The sequence below is a fragment of the Perognathus longimembris genome, chromosome 8 (genome assembly GCF_023159225.1).
Source record: "Perognathus longimembris pacificus isolate PPM17 chromosome 8, ASM2315922v1, whole genome shotgun sequence".
Classification (NCBI taxonomy): domain Eukaryota; kingdom Metazoa; phylum Chordata; class Mammalia; order Rodentia; family Heteromyidae; genus Perognathus; species Perognathus longimembris.
In genome coordinates this window covers 34,736,426-34,754,300 of record NC_063168.1, presented here as the reverse complement: position 1 = coordinate 34,754,300, position 17,875 = coordinate 34,736,426, and the positions used below count along the sequence as shown (strand labels likewise).

The window sequence follows — 17,875 nt, the reverse complement described above, 5'->3', positions numbered from 1 at the left end:
CAATACCCAACTTCAAGCTGTATTATAAAGCTATCGTAATAAAAACAGCTTGGTATTGGCACCGGAACAGGCCTGAAGACCAATGGAACAGAATTGAAGACCCAGAAATGAACCCACAGAACTACGCCTACTTAATCTTTGATAAAGGAGATAAAACAATAGTATGGAAGAAAGATAGCCTCTTTAACAAGTGGTGCTGGTAAAACTGGCTCAACACATGCAACAAACTAAAACTAGATCCTTGTATATCACCTTGCACCAAAATCAATTTCAAATGGATTAAAGACCTCAAAATCAAAACAGACACCCTGAAAACACTAAAGGAAGGAGTAGGAGAAACACTTGGGCTCCTTGGCGCGGGACAGAACTTCCTTAACAAAGACCCAGAGAAGCTACAAATCAAAGAAAGGTTGGACAAATGGGACTGCATCAAACTTCAGAGCTTCTGCACGGCAAAGGACATAGCTCACAAGATAAACAGAAAGCCCACAGACTGGGAGAAGATCTTTACTGGACATTCAACAGACAAAGGCTTCATCTCTAAAATATATGGAACTAAAAAAATTACCTTCTTCCAAAACAAAACCGCAAAGAACCAATAGCCCCCTCATCAAGTGGGCTAAAGACTTACAAAGAGACTTCTCTGATGAGGAAATGAGAATGGCCAAGAGACATATGAAAAAATGCTCTACATCACTGGCCATAAAAGAAATGCAAATCAAAACAACATTGAGGGGCTGGGGATATAGCCTAGTGGCAAGAGTGCCTGCCTCGGATACATGAGGACCTAGGTTCGATTCCCCAGCACCACATATACAGAAAACGGCCAGAAGCGGCGCTGTGGCTCAAGTGGCAGAGTGCTAGCCTTGAGCGGGAAGAAGCCAGGGACAGTGCTCAGGCCCTGAGTCCAAGGCCCAGGACTGGCCAAAAAAAAAAAAAAAAATTGAGATTCCATATCACCCCAGTAAGAATGTCATATATCAAGAAAACTAACAACAACAATTGTTGGAGGGGATGTGGCCAAAAGGGAACCCTACTTCATTGTTGGTGGGAATGTAAACTGGTTCAGCCACTCTGGCAAGCAGTATGGAGATTCCTCAGAAGGCTAAATATAGAACTTCCCTATGACCCAGCAGCCCCACTTTTGGGTATCTATCCAAAAGACCACAAACAAAATCACAGTAATGCCACCAGCACAACAATGTTCATCGCAGCACAATTTGTCATAGCGAGAATCTGGAACCAACCCAGATGCCCCTCAGTAGACGAATGAATGGATCAGGAAAATGTGGTACATATACACAATGGAATTATATGCCTCTATCAGAAAGAATGACATTGTCCCATTTGTAAGGAAATGGAAGGACTTGGAAAAAATTATACTAAGTAAAGTGAGCCAGACCCAAAGAAACATGGACTCTATGGTCTCCCTTATTGGGAATAATTAGTACAGGTTTAGGCAAGTCATAGCAGAGCATCACAAGGCCCAATAGCTATACCCTTATGAACACATAAGATGATGCTAAGTGAAATGAACTCCATGTTATGGAAACAATTGTTATATCACAGCTGTAACTACTTTCAACGTCCCATGTGTATCTGTAGCTTCTATTATTGATGATATTCTTGTATCACCTTCCTGTGGTTGTACCTATACTATCTCTGTAATCTTATCTGAGTATATTGGAAACCGTGTATACTGGTATTGGAAGTAGGAAATTGAAAGGGAATACCAAATTTGAGAGACACAGGGTAAAAAAAGACAAACAACTACAAAAGCAATACTTGCAAAACTGTTTGGTGTAAGTGAACTGAACACCTCCGGGGGGGGGGAGGAAAAGGGGGAGGAGGGAGGGGGGTATGAGGGACAAGGTAACAAACAGTACAAGAAATGTATCCAATGCCTAACATATGAAACTGTAACCTCTCTGTACATAAGTTTGATAATAAAAATTTGGGAAAAAAAAGATAGAAACATACATAGATGGACACACAGAAAAACAAAAGGGCTGTGTACATAGCTCAGGTGGTAGAGGGCTTAACTAGGATACACAAGACCCTGGGAGCAATTCGCAGTACTAACCCCCTCTCCCAAAGTCTTCCCTCAGCCAGGTACTGGTGGCTCATACCTATAATCCTAGCTATTCAGGAGGCTGAGATCTGAGGATCTTGGTTGGTTGGAAGACAGCATGGGCAGCAAAATCCATAAGACTTTTTATCTCCAATTAACCACCAAAAATGCCAGAAATCAAGCTTCAGCTCAAGTGGTAGAGAGCTAGCCTTGAGTGAAAAGCTCAGGGATTGTACTAAGGCCCCGAGTTCAAGTGCCAAGGCTGGCACCAAAGAAAGTCTCCTCAGTAATAAGAAAAATGGATCCAGAAGAAAGTATAGCACACAAGAACAACCAACAAATAAAGCAGAGTAAGAACAGATTTGAGGGAAATATTTTTGTGCTGATACTGCTGATACTGGGGTTCGAACTTAGCCTGGGCATTGTCCCATAGTATTTTTGTTCAAAGCTGGCACTCTACCTCTTGAGCCATAGCTCTATTTCCAGCTTTTTGCTGGTTAACTGGAGATAAACATCTTACAGACTTTCCTGACCATGATGGCGGCCTCCTAAGTAGCTAGGATTACAAGTGTGAGCCACTGGTAGCCCACCAAATTTCCCTCATAGGGAATAATTAGTACAGGTTTAGGCTAGTCATAGCAGATGATTATAATATCCCAATAGTTATGCCCATATGAACACATAAGATGATGCTAAGTGAAATGAACTCCATGTAATGGAAACTAGTGCTATAACATTGTTGTAATTATTTTCAACATGCCATGTGAAACCGTAGCTTTTTTGTTGTTTGTTTGTTTGTTTGTTCCTCTAGTATCCCCTTCCTGTAGTTGTGCACTCACTATCACTGTATCTCACCTGAGTACCCTGGATACTGTATATACTTGTATTAGAACTAGGGAAGGGAAAGGGAATATCAAAATCAAGAGACAAAGGATAAAAATACAAATGACTCCAAAAGCAATTCTTGCAAAAACCATTTGGTGTAAACTAACTGAACAACTCATGGAAGAGGGAGGGGAAAAAGGGAGGGGGAGGGGGAAAATGAGAGAGGAGGTAACAGGTTGAACAAGAAATGTACTCACTGCCTTACGTTTGAAACTGTAACCCCTCTGTACATCACTTTGACAATAAGTAAATAATTATTCAAAAATAAAGTATTTCTTTCATTTGTTCAGATGCTGAGTATATATCATTTCAACAAAACTAATTTTCAAAATAAATACAGCTTATTGAGATAGTATGATAACTGCTTGTACTGAACATGGATTTGGAAATTTCCCATGTTGGCAAGGACAGGGATACTCTGTCCCTGCTGTGTCTACCAGGCTTGACCCATGGCTTTTACCACCTACTAAGAGTTTTTCACTAGCAAGATAAGATGCTTCCCATCACAGGCCTTTGCACTTATTGTTTCCCTGCCTGAAGCATCTTTGACTTCTTTTCATTTAGCCCATTGCCTCTTCAAAGAAGCAGTCACTGACTACCTCTGTCCAAGATAGTAACTGTCAGTAGACTCCTTTCTTTCTTAGCACTATCAGTTATGATGGTCCAGTATCCCACACTAGAAGATAATCATGAAGAGAAGAGGAATCCAATTTATCTTGCCCTGTCCCCAACCACACCCCAGTGTGCCTGGTGCAACCACATCTCAGTCAATGGCATTTTCTGGATGTAACTACCTTCTGTTTAGAAAAATCTCCCCCCTCCAAAGAAAGAACACAACCAGTAAGTGATAAGATGCATAGATGTATTCCAGGAAGAACTGGCCACATAGCAAAAAATTAGGCTATGTAGCCACAAACTCTAATCTTTCCTTGGGTTTGAGAGTTTGAAATCATTTCTGAAAATTTGTGTCTGCACTAATTCTGCATAATGACCACTAGAGGGGGCCATAGCCAAATACTATACCCTAAAATCCAAAGATTTTCAGTTAAAAATTTTAAGTCCTGACAGTCAAACTTCTCAGTTATTCTAACAGATGTGCATCAAACTTCTTTTAAAACAAACATAATAAATTATGATGAAGAAGTCCCTACACTGTGGTACAGACGATTCCCAAGCAGGGCAGCAATGATATTTTAGAAAGTTTTCCTTTTTTTGTTTTTACTTATTTTTATTGTCAAGATGATATACAGGGGAGTTACAATTATATGCTTAAGGTAGTGAATACATATACATTTATTGTCATACCTGTTATCCCCTTCCTCATTTTCTTCTTCCTTTCCTCCTCTCTTGCCCCTCACCCCACACACACACACCCTTGCTTTCTTCATTATTTTTTCAAAAACCAAAAATATAAAATAAAAGAAAAAGAATCTTATCCTTAATGTATATTGTCACTCTAGTTTACAATGCTTATGTCCTCTATGATTATTAACTGTAAAACAATTCCTTCTAGATCGGGTGATATGTACATATACATTTCTTTTCTTTTGCTTAGTGTAATCTGTTCCTTTTTTTCTCTAATTTTCCCCCCTCCCTGCTGTCCTTGAGTTGCTTAGTTTGTTCTCCTCAGTGCCCATTGCAGCTATTGAGCCCTTTCTACTGTATCTCCCCCCCCCCCATTTTCCATTCATTCTGTGCCCACCTCCCAGCTTCTTTCAGATGTGTGCCTGCCTGTGTACATCTTGTGTGAGGTAAAGGGCATAGGGTCCTTTAGTTCCTCTAAGATTGATTACAAAGAAATTTTTTGCTCCCTTATCTTTGGTGCTCTTTATAGCCTGGATTTTAAATTATGTACATATGAATTTATGTACTTATGAATTAGTGTTTGTGTTTCACTTTTTGAGTGCCTTTCTCCCAAGGCTGGCCTTTTTTTTTTTTTTTTTTTTTTTTTTTTGGTCTCCCTGTGAATTGGTACCTTGGGACCTGCTTTCTTTGGTATGTCTCTTTTGTTATTTATTTCTAACATCCACATATCAGGGAGACCATGCACCTTTGTTCTCTGTGTTCTATCTAGGCTTGTCTCGCTCAACATTATTTGTTCAAGATCTGACCATTTCCCTGCTAATGCCATTATTTTATCATTTCTAATCTCTGTGAAGAATTCCATTGTGTACAAGTACCACATTTTTTGATCCATTCATCTGTAGTTGAGCATCTGGATTGTTTCCATATCTTGGCTGTTGTGAACAGTGCAGGGATAAACATGGGTGTGCAGGTATCTGTGTCATATCCTGGATCCTATTGCTCAGAATAGATGCCTAGGAGCGGTATGGCTGGGTCATATGTTATGTCTGTGCTAAGTTTTTTGAGGAACCTCCATTCTGTTCTCCAGAGTGGTTGTACTAATTTACAATCCCACCAGCAGTGCAGTAGGGTTCCTCTGTCTCTGCATCCCCTCCAGCATTTGTTGTTGCCTAAGTTCAGAGTATGGGCCATTCTGACTGGGATAAGGTGGCATCTCAAGGTGGGTTTTATTTGCATTTCTTTTACTGCCAGGGATGTTAAACATTTCTTTATATGTTTCTTTGCCATTTTTATTTCTTCTTCTGTGAAGTCTCTCTTTAGCTCCCTTGAGTTCTCTGTAGATGATGGATATTAGGCCTTTGCCTGTTGCTTTGCTGATGAAGATCTTTTCCCAAATGGTTGGATGACTTTCTAGGTTAGTGGCTATGTGTTTAGCTGTGCAGAAACTTTTTGTTTTTATGTAGTCCCATTTGTCAAGCCTCTCTCAATCTGTTGTGCCCCTGCCTATGACTGTAAGTTCTAGTGTCTCTCCTACTCTGTCCTGCAGTAGTTTCAGGGTTTCAAGTCTGATGTTGAGATCTTTAATCCATTTGAGTTGATCTTAGTGCATGGTGATAGGCTAGGGTCCACAAAGTTTTCTTTCTAATTGTCCCATCTGTAACTGCCTCTCATTGCCCTCCTTCTATCCTATAATTATTTTTAAAAAGCAACACTACGTGTTGGGAGCCGAGCTAGCAGTTAACCTCATCCTGACCTCTGGCTGTGCTGTTATCACAAGGAATGCGGTAAAATTTGGCTTAATTGACAGCCAGCACTTACCAAGATGTTTTACTGTGTCCATAGGCGCCTGGTTTATGTTTACCATTCAGCCTTGTCTTGTTTCATTGCCTCCTGTTATTTACCGACCTAAAAGCTTTCTTATTTTCTTAAACTTTGGTAACCCTATGCCATTCCCTGGTTCCCAAACTGCATAAAAGCTGGATGTTAAGAATAAACGGGGCTGCAGTCTTGAGTTACATTCTTGAGGTGCAGACCTCCCGAACCCCATCTTTTGTCTCTTGCCTTGTTTTTTCTCTCATCTATCCTTCTTTTTCTTTAGTCCTCACCCCCTCAATCAGGATTCCTTTTCCTTGCTGGCTCCAGCAACTACGTTGTTCTCTAATCTGAGTCTCATCTAGAATATCATTTGGAATCTGTCAGCCAGCCAATCCCAGCATGCCTCACACCATATTTGCCCTTGGCTACTGCTCCAGATGGAAAGTCCCTGTGTCTTTTCTCAGTTAATCCACTATTACACTGCTCTCACCGTAAACAGTCCTCAACATCTCCCTCCTACCCCTGGAAACTCCACTGCCTTCTTGCCATTGCTGGAAGATAGCTCTCCTAAGGAAGTTCTAGGCCCACTGCACCTATCTCTAGTGAAGATGATCAACCCAAGTCTTTTAACATTATATGAGGGGGTGGTTTGCCCAGACGCCAATAACACACTCAACGCACCACTTGTATCTTGAAATATGGCCATCCTGTTAATCCACTGTCACCTGTTCATCTGCTATTCGAATAGGGATAGAAGACTTCAGGTTCTCTGGTATATCCATCTGTCACCATCCTATTCTGTGAGAATTAAGCAGCCATGTGGAAAACTTATCCATTTTCCAACCTTTTCGCTCTACTCATACCTTTACTCCATACAATGAACCTTAAACTTACCCTAGTAATTGCTTCTCTTTTCCCCATTCTTGTCCTTCACTTATTAAGCTGTATGCGCAGTTGCTCCCCACAGCTCAGGTTTATAATTTCCTTTGCTATCTAACTTATATTCACACTTTTTTCTGACATTCTTAAATTCTTAGCCACTTATCTTTCTCTCTCAACTTTGCAAGGCTAAAATCACAACTGGATGCATCTACCTCTTATTTTTTCTGCTCCCCACTAAACACTACTTAGTTGTAGGGGATGGCTATACCTTTAAGACCTGGGACTGCTGGCTGCTATCCACTCCTACCTCCTTCCGGGTCCAAAACCAGAAAAGGCAGCCAAACCAGCCCTGCCTCTCATCTGTGAGCACGTGTGCCACCATGGCACTGACTGAGCCAAGAGGCCGGGCCTTGGGGGACTGTGGTCTCCACCTCTGCGGAAAGTTCCGTAACATCACGGACATGCTCATTAGCCTATCGTTAGCACCTGGTCAGTCCCTCTCCTTCCCTCGTCATTACTGCTATAAGTTTGATTGCCCCTCCCTTGAATAAACAGAAAGCTCTCGAAGCTTACTCTGAGGGCCCACGCGTACCTGTCTTCCTTGGCGAGTATAGGGAGGGGATGGGCATTCTCGAAGCCACACGCGACCGAGGCTACCTGTGGCCCCATTCCACCTTGGATGGCCTGCAGGTCAGGTGGCCAAGGGAGAGAATGATAGGGAACACATAAGGGAATAAAAGGCTTGGTCTCTCCACAAAATAGAGGATAAATTTAGCCCGGCACTTAGTGATGATAACAATGACAAGTATTTGTCTGCAGCTGTATGAGAGAGCATTATTATCATACACATGGTGCAAATTACATAACTAAGCACCAGATGGAATAAGTAAATTAACCTAGGCCACATAGGTAGTATTCCAGATGATTCAGCTTAATCAGATTTCATAAATATATATAAATTATAATGTGGGAACAAGAAAGAGTTATAGGTACATGAATATGATCAAAACACCTTATAAACATGTATGAGAATTTGACAAAAAAACCTATTGTGGTATACAATTAAGATACACTAATAAACATGCTATTATACCAACAACAATAAAAAGACTATGGCTAAATTTTTCCCTATCTCTATCTTTATATAACTACAAGGTATATAAAATTTACAAGTATCAGGAGCTGGCAATTTGGCCTAGTGGTAAAGTGCTCTCCTCATATACATGAAGCCCGGGGTTTGATTCCTCAGCACCACGTATATAGAAAAAGCCGGAAGTGGCACTGTGGCTCAAGTGATAGAGTGCTAGCCTTGAGCAAAAAGAAGCTAGGGACAGTGTTCAGGCCCTGAGTTCAAGCCCCAGAACTGGCAAAAAACAGAACAAAACAAGTATTTACAAGTATTACAAAATGAAACCAATTTTGTTTTCCCAGGAGGCTGTGATCTCAGGATCACAGTTTGAGGCTGAAATCTGAGGATCAGGTTCAAAGTCAGGTGGGCAGGAAAAGTCCATGAGACTCTTATGTTCAATTAACCACATAAGGCCAGAAGTAGAACTGTAGCTTAAGTAGTAGTGCATTAGCCTTGAGCAAAAAGAGTCAGGGACAGCACACAGGCCCTGAGTTCAAGCACCAGGACAAGCACAAAAAATAACAAATAAATAACCGGAGAAATTAACCACAGGAAAATAAAATAAAATGGAAGACTTAAGCCCTAACGTATCAGTGTAATATACCAATTATAAAATTAAGTTTTTCAAAGTACATTAGAACATATGACTCAGATCCAGGTGCCAGTGGTTCACACCTGTAATCTTCAACTTTATAAACTCCATCTATAAGCCTACAGCTGACATTATTCTTGGTGAAAAAATTCTTGATGAAGAAAGGCAACATGATCTTTGTCATCACTCTGATTCAGCACAGTGCTACAAGTCTTCAGATAATGATTTGTCTTATATTGATACATATTGGATGTGATTAATGTGTACACTTTTCAATTTGCCAAAACAGAGAAAAGATGAAGTTGTGGATTAAGATAGAGTGGAGGAAGGATGTTCTGCAAAGTTCACTTACCCCAACCTAGAATTCAGGGTGCACAGGCCCAAGAGTCACAGGCCCATGTTCAGGCAAATGAATAAAAATCTGCCATGACTTCCTGTCCCAAGAGGGTAATGCTACAGTGATTATAGCTATTTTAATGTCTAGCCCTTTTAAATGTAAGTTTTATTACTTTACAGATTGTCCAAAGATTAAGCATTTTAAATACTTCAAATCATTTTTAATCAAAGTAAGATCTTGAAAAATTCAAAATTAATAAATAATCCCTTTGCCTTTTGCAAGCTATGTAGTCCTCCTCATAATAGACTTCAGGAAAGATGTAACAGATATCCTGGTTCCTCCTTAACTTCTCGGTGCCTCATTGCCTCACCTATAAAATAATGATCATAATATTACCTGTCTTATAGGAACATAGAAAGGATTAAGAATGCCAATCATGGTGACACACTTAGAAAAATGTTTGTATATAGGTGGCCTCCAGATGTTCTCCTGGACTTGCATCCATAGTTATTGAAGGGACTGATGTTTCTAAAGGGCATGAAGAGATTGCCTTACATCAGTCCTGCCCTACAACAGAAAATGATTATCCAATATTGGACGCTCATCACTACTCACTAAGGCCTATGAATGAGACTATCTCCAGGAAAGCAAGTCAGAGATCACCAACTGGCTGTCTGCAACTGCATCTACCTGGCCCCCTGAGGCTCTGAAGTTTGTGATATTTTGCTAATCATCTACATTATAGGATTCCCCTCCACTTCAGACAAACAGCCATGATCTATTAGCTAACAGCAGTCCTCTCAGAGGTAAAAGATGCAGAGAAAAGATTTTTATATTTTTCCCCACTTTATGATAAATCTTTTTTTTAAGTTCCATTTGTGAAATCTCATGACTGAGTACCTTGAGGAGGGGCCAAGGAGGATTGGAAGGGTTTTCAGTTATCTGTTGTGCTCGGTACCATGTATGCACTTCTGGTCCTCTCTCTGCCCTTCCCATTATGCTGTATGCCCATTTCCACCACTGGTATTAGAATATTTGTTTTCCAAAATGGATGAGTATTCTAGATGTAATTTGGAGCAAATTTTCCTTATGGAAAATGGCCTCATAGCTAGAAATTCTACCAAAATACAAATGTGCATTTATATTACAGGACAAAATGCAACAATAATCCAGATTAACTCTGAAGCTAACAATCTCACATAGAAATTCAGTTTTAGCATGTGTGATGCCCTGAGTATAATCCCTAGAACAAAACAAAGTAAAACAAAAATCAGTTTAAAACATTCAAAAATCTAAATTAATAGGGAAAGAGATTGGAAGTGAATACAAAAAAATTTAAAAGAATGCAATAGTTTAATAACTTCATGGAAAACTACACTATTCTTAAAGCCATATGCTTAAAACTTTAGTAACATAATATAGAATAAAAGGACTCTAATATAATTCTAATATTAAAATATTATTCTATTATTTGTAGATGAGCTTGGTAAAGTAGTCTGCACTCATAACACATAATAATCTAGGAGAACTATATCAAAGTTTTAATTATTTAGCTGCATTTTTACCATGAGGCTTTCAAGAAAAAAAATATTTGCTCATTTTTTACATCTTCTGAATATGAAGTCACAGTATGTTGTCAGGTTACTGTTACTATTGTCAAACATCAAGATAAATTAATTGAAATTCAGAAGTTGTGCTTTGGCTCACAGTTTCAGAGGTTTGAAAGCGTGGCTAACTAGCTCCATTGTTTCTGGACCTGTGATGAGGCACAGCATCGTGGCAGAAGGATGGGATAGAGCAGAGCTGCTCACATCATGGCAGTTAGGGAGAGGGAAGAAGAAGCAGAGTGAGAGAAGGGAGGAGGAATACAGAGGAAAGAGAGGAATGGAGCCAGAGACAAGGTATGTCTCTCAAAGTCAGGCCCTCAGTTCCTTACTTCTTCCAACTAGGCCCTACTTTCCACCACCTCCCAATAGTCTATTCTATTTTGAACACATCAATAGATTAAATCATTGAAGGTCAGAAGACTGAATCATCTTTCTCAGATAACCCAAAGGTATGCTTTACTCATCTAGGCATCTCTCAAGCCAATCAAGTTCACAATCAAAATTAACTGCAGAACAGAATTTTGACATTTAAAAATTTCACTCCTATATTAAATAATATTCATGACAGCTATGCTTTCTTTAATTCAGACATTAAAAGAAAAGATTGTACATGCCCCATCTTTCAGAACCCACTGCTGGCCTGAACCCGGGCCAGGATGCTAGACCACTGTGTCCCAACTTGCAGAAACCTGCCATAGGGTTCTAACATCTAATGGGGACCCATTATATTGCTTATGCCATTCTGTGCTAAGCTTCCAAGCTTGAAGTGTGACAGGGATCCATCTAACAAACACATCCCACCATGACTGAACTTCATACATAAACTGAATGGTCCCTACAGTTCCTGAACCCAAATTCATAAATCACAATGAAAGACTGAAAATTCATGAACAGTCAAGACAATATACTACCTTCAAAAAAAAAACCTACTTACTAAGGGGATAAATTTAATGAAAGTAAAAAAAAAGTTTAATGAGAGTGAAGATAAACACAGGAAGAAAAATATTAAAGCACGGGGCACTGGTGGCTCATGCCTGTAATCCTAGCTTCTCAGGAAGTTGAGACCTGAAGGTAACAGTTCAAAGTCAGCCCAGACAAGAAAGTCAGTGAGACTCTTATCTCCAACTTACCACCAGAAAACTGGAAGTGGAGCTGTGACTCAAAGTAGTAGAGTGCTAGCCTTGAACAACAGAGATCAAGGGCAGCACGCAGGCACTGAGGTCAAGCCCCATGACCAGCCAAAATAAATAAAATAAAATAAAGCAGTCATGAGGGAATTGGTCATTGAAATAAAAGAACAGATCCACTATCAACTAGAAAGATACAGGAAATAAATGAAGAAGAAAATGCAGGGCATCTAAGACAATATGGATAAGAGGATCAAAATATTATACACCTCAATGAAGGAAATGAAGGACAAAACTAGCACCCTGAGAACTGACATCATTAAAGATCTTGGAAACATGAAAGGTTCTATCTCTGTGTTGCAAAGCACAATTAAAAGCATAGGCAATAGAATAAGTTAAGTAGAAAACAAGGTACCAGAGTTGAAGATAAAGCAGAAGAATTAGAACAACAACAAAAAAAAAAACCCACAGACATGGAAAAAACACTCAGAACATAACAAAGGGACATTCAAGAATTGGTAGATACACCCCATGGTTTTACCCTTGAGGTCACTGTAACTGATTTTGGTACCCTGTGTATTGTATATACATTTACCAGAAGTAGGGAAGGGAAGGGCAACATCAAAATGGAGAGACAAAGGGTAAAAGACAACCAGTGCAACAGCAATACTTACAAAACTATATGCTGTGAGTATTGACATTATCCCATGTATTCTATCTGATCACAGTGGAATCAAGCTAGCCCTCAATAACAAGGGATACTACAGAAATACACAAACACTTGGAGGCTAAGATCGTCATTGCTATCTAACATTTGGATCACAGAGCAAATTAAGGATGAAATTAACGAGTTCATAAACCACAATGACAATGAAAATACATCACAAAGAAACCTTATGGGATACAGCAAAGGCAGTGCTGAGGGGCAAGATCATTGTCCTCAGCAAACACATTAAAATAATGGAATCAGATCAGGTGAATAACCTCATGATGCAGTTAAAATAACTGGAGAAACAAGAAAAAATTGAATCTAAAACGACTAGGAGAGAGATTACAAAGATCAAAGCAGAGATAAATGAAATTGAGAATAGAAAGGCCATCCAACAAATAAATAAAACTAAAAGCTGGTTCTTTGAGAAAATAAATAAAATTGACAGACCCCTTGCAAGAAGAAGAAGAGAAGAGACTCATATCTGTAAGATCAGGGACTCCACTGGAAAAATTACAACAAGTACACAGGATATTCAATCAATTATAAGGAACTATCTCCAGAACCTTTACTCACTAAAGAACGAAAATTTTACAGAGATGGATCAATTCTTAGAGAAGTATAAACTGCCCAAACTGAATCAAGAAGAAATAAATGAATTAAATAAGCTAATAACCTGCAACCTGATACAAGAAGTAATCAAGAGCCTTCCAACAAAGAAAAGCCCTTGCCTGGATGGATTCACCAATGAATTCTATAAAACTTTCAGTGAGGAGCTAATACCAATACTCCTCAAACTCTTCCGAGAAATAGAAACAGAGGGAGAAATCCCAAGCTCATTCTATGAAGCTAATATCATACTCATCCCCCAAACAGGCAAAGACCCAACCAAAAAAAAAGAATTACAGACCAATATCACTTATGGACACAGATGCAAAGCTCCTCAACAAAATGTTAGCTAACAGGCTCTCCGATTCCTAGACGTGGAGGTGCCCTTAGTGTCCCCATCTCACCTGCCCTCTTCCTGACTCCTAACCATCTTCTCCTATAGCCTTTCACCGGGCCTCAGCCCCTTCACCAACAGCAGTTGCTTCTCCTTCAACCCAGAGGAAATGAAATAATACCTTCATTCTCAAGCCTGTTCTGTGTTCAATTATCATCTGAGTCCTCAGACTTTTCCCCATTACCCAGGGCTGCTCATGGTCTCACTGCTGCAGTGCCAAATGCATCCTGAGGAGTCTACTCAGTTTTCTATCAAGCTGCAGCCCCCACCCATTGGGTGGAAGAACCAAGAGAGAGCAGAGAGCACTAAGGAGTCTGTACTTGTTGCTGCGCCCACCATGACTCCCATTCCCCCTCAAATGAAGGTGGAGCCCACCTCTGAGAAGGATGCCGAGAGCCCCAGGCAGTCAGCCCGGGAGAAAGAAGTACACTCTCAACACTTGGCACTGTGCCAAGCAGGACCATAGAAGAGGAGAAAGGCACCGTCTTGCCCGCCCCACTGCTCCACCTGCCTGGCCCTCTGTACCCATTATTACCCCTGGTGAAGAACCTCCAGAGATAACTGAAGACAGTGAGGATAGATCTGGCAAAGAGCCCAGTGTACCTGAGAAGAAAGAAGATGCCCTAATGCCCCCCAAGCTTCGATTGAAGCGGCGCTGGAATGGTGACCCCGAAGCCCCTGGAGCTGAGTAAGACCGGCAAATTCTTCTGGAGTGGAGCAGGACATCGGGGCCTGGCAGCAGCAGCCGCTGATGCTTAGAACTGCAAGTGAGATAGGACCTGTTTATATTATAATGAAATACATACATGTATTTATGTAGCAAGATTTGGGGAGGTGGGGGGAGGCTGTTAGACTGGTTTGATCATTCTGGGGCATAGTCTTGTACTTTTCTGTTGGGGATGGGATAGTAATCTTCTATTGTAAACTAGGTTAGGTGTGAACACACTTTTTTTTTTCCCTGGGAAGTAGGACACAGGGAAAGTATTGAACTGAAAGGGGAAGGAGCCTGTTTCCCATTTGAGGCTTACACTTCCTGACAAGGAAATTTCTAAAGGGCCCAGGTACTTTCTGGTCCCATGACAGTTCAGGTTCCAGACCTTTCTTTTCTATATATACATGGAAAACCATTAATGAGTTTCTTTTGTTCTGAGAGAGATACATAAAAGGGAAAAGATAGCTGGGAGAAGTTCAACAGTTACGTATTTTACCTGAAAATACTCTTTTAATTATTCAGGGGAATAAAAATAGAATGTCGGTCTCCACTAGAGCAGAGAATGTTCAGGTGTCTCTCTTTTTCCTTTTCTCCTTTTTTTTTTGTTGTTTGGCATTTTTAATTTCCTTTTTAAAAACTGTTTTCAGGACACATGAGCAAACAGCCAGTTGGGATAGACTGAGAGGGCGCAGCAGGGGGGCAGCGGAGGGAGCCCTGCCTCCCACGTCTTGGACTTTTCACCCACTTCACCTACTAAGAAGCCATGAAGACTTGTGAACTCTTGTTCAGGGAAGAAAGAAGAGGGTAGGAGGAAGTAACCCAATGCCTTTAAAAAGAAAACAAAAAAAAAATTGTCATTTTTCTTTTTCCATTGTGGGTTTGGTAAGCCAAACCAAAGTGTGAACAAGTTCACTGAGAAGCCTGACAATGTCTTTGCATTGTGTCTGATGCTCTTATTTTCTTAAGTTGAGCCTTAACTATAAACACACTTCAAAGTGATACGGGTCTGTCAACTTCAACCTGTAAAGGACATGGCCACTGTTCAGATAATCAAGGAATATTGAGACATGGTTTGATTCCTACTGGTAGTCATTTCCTCTTAATGTTGGAATGGTAGCAAAAGGCAAAACTGTGAGAGCTGAGGACATGTCTGATAACACAGAAGGTAGCTGCAGGAACAAGTGGAAGTTTGTTGAAGCAGTAGAAAGTGGTAGAAAGAAGACAGAGGGTTAGACATTGAGAGGCTTGGTATGTGGGAAGAAGTCAGTGTCTCTACTCTTCTGGTGTTGCCATTCTTGCCATCCCCATTTGCCCAGCTATTTCTGAGTCTCCTGATCAATTAAGTATCCTGAGTCAGACCAGTTTACAGACAAGTGAGGAATTATTTCTTTTGTGGGAAATTCCCTCCCAGCAACTTCAGGGGAATGGGTCTTACATGAAGCAAAACACTAGGACTTGGGCAGAGAGGCAGAAGCCAGCCTTCTATGTGTGTGCATGTGTACCTCTGTAATGCAATAAACACCTAGCTGGCTGTGGCCCAGATCTGCCATAACAAGCCATCAAGGAAGAAAGGGGTGGCTACCAAGAAAAGAAGAAATGGGAGTGGCTTCCAGGAATTGGAGAGATTCCTGACTCCCTTAGCCTAAGAAAACTGTATACAAAATAACATTTGACATTAATATTTTACAGGAGTCCATCATGCTTTTTCAAGACAAGTGTCCTCCTTGCTTAATCCAAATTCCATGAGTGACTTGTCTCCCCCCTTCCCTCCCAAAGGGACTGAGAGAATGGTCCCTAACAACTCAGGCTTTGGTCATGCTGCCTTTGTGTTTGTGTTTCCTTCTCTGCACCTCGACTTACCCCTGAATCAGAAAGCAAAGCCCAGCAGGTGGAAGGAGGCTCTCTGCTAAGTGTTGCCCAATCTAACCAGGGAGGCCAGCTGGATACCCATCGTCCACTATTGGGGAGGGCCAGCAGGTGTCAGTATGAACTCAGGAATAGAAACATGGGGCCTTTAAAATAAGAGGGAGAGGGCTGGGGATATAGCCTAGTGGCAAGAGTGCCTGCCTAGGATACACGAGGCCCTAGGTTCGATTCCCCAGCACCACATATACAGAAAACGGCCAGAAGCGGCGCTGTGGCTCAAGTGGCAGAGTGCTAGCCTTGAGCGGGAAGAAGCCAGGGACAGTACTCAGGCCCTGAGTCCAAGGCCCAGGACTGGCCAAAAAAAAAAAAAAACTGAAACAGACACAGAACACAAAGACACAGACACTTACCTAAGTGCACCTCTACTCAGAAGACAGCTCCACGATCAGGGTCTGGGGTATCCCGGATGAGCCCCCATGATGTTGTGCCTAAATCCTGATACCCAAAAGACCACCGAGACCGAGACCACGACCGATGCAAAAGCAAAGGTGCCATTTACTAGCGAATGCACATTCGGGTCAACATGCTCACCAGATGCAGCTGAGAGATGAGGGCCTTGAGAAAGGGGATTGCACACTTTTTATACAGGTAAACCAACAACTTTAGGGGCTTCCCATGTTGGCAGCTATCCTATTGGATGACCTTCAGCAATGCCTGATATGTTCAAACTTGATTGGTTAGGGGTCATCTGCACATCTCAAAACTGCCTTGGCTAGGTCAGCTTGCTCCCTATCTGTTGTTTGGCCAGCTACTGGATGGACACATAGCTGTAGTTTTTCCAGTAACTGCACTCTCATCTTCTCAGAGTCAGCTCTAACTCTAACTCTAACATGGCTGCCTCTTTTTCAAAATGGAATCACTTTCGTCTTTCATTCCTTTTATTCAGGAGTAGAAAAAACAAGTGTAAAATATGTGTAATCATTTCCCTTAAATATTCCCAAGTTTTGAAATCTGAACATATGTTTAAAAAAAACTTAGTTATATTTATATTGGAGAAGCCAACATAAATTTTCTACTGCTAAAGAAGAAGGGTACCAAAAGTTCAAATTACCTAATAACTATGTTTGGCAAAAATACATCTGATTAGTGAATCGATCCATATTTACTTTAAAAGGATATTTTTTAAATGATTCCAAGAGTTGTAGAATGTAACAATTGGGTCATATAGACAAAGGACAGTACTTTTTAATTTGTGCAATTTCACAATTCAAATAAACTTGCTTAAAATCTGTGGGATACTTGCTTGGCTTGTTTTCTCAGTTCGCACTCTACCGTTTCAATCACAACTCCCTCCAGTCCAGCTTTTGGCTGGTTAATTGGAAATGGAGTTTCATGGAATTTTCTGCTCAAACTGGCCTCAAACCACAATTCTCTGTATCCCAGACTCCTGAGTAGCTAGTATTACAGCTGGGAGGTACCAGCACTCAACACCCACTGTCATTCCAATTGTATAAACAGTACTAGCTCCTCCCCTTATAGATGGCAGGAAACCCTGCAGTCTCATCCCTTCCTTTTACCTTCTTCCTCTCTCCTCCCTTCTCAGTTCCAGACAAACAACCGAGCCCCACAGGCCCCAACAGATGGCCACTAGCCACTTATATGTGTAGCTCTGCGCCCTTGCCACACACAGGATGGACAGAATGGAAATGTGTTCTGTGTGTGAAGCACATAGCAGATTTAGAAGACCTGGAATGAAAGAGTGTAACACATCTCACTAATGATCTACATGACAAAATTCAATATTCTCTATAGATAAGGTTTGATAAACTATATTG

The 17,875-nt window shown here is 40.9% G+C and overlaps 1 pseudogene; it reads left to right on the top strand.

Annotated features, from left to right (window-relative positions):
* The first annotated feature begins 3,614 nt into the window (after positions 1–3,614).
* Positions 3,615–14,221, top strand: LOC125355983 (annotated as a pseudogene).
* Positions 14,222–17,875: the final 3,654 nt, after the last annotated feature.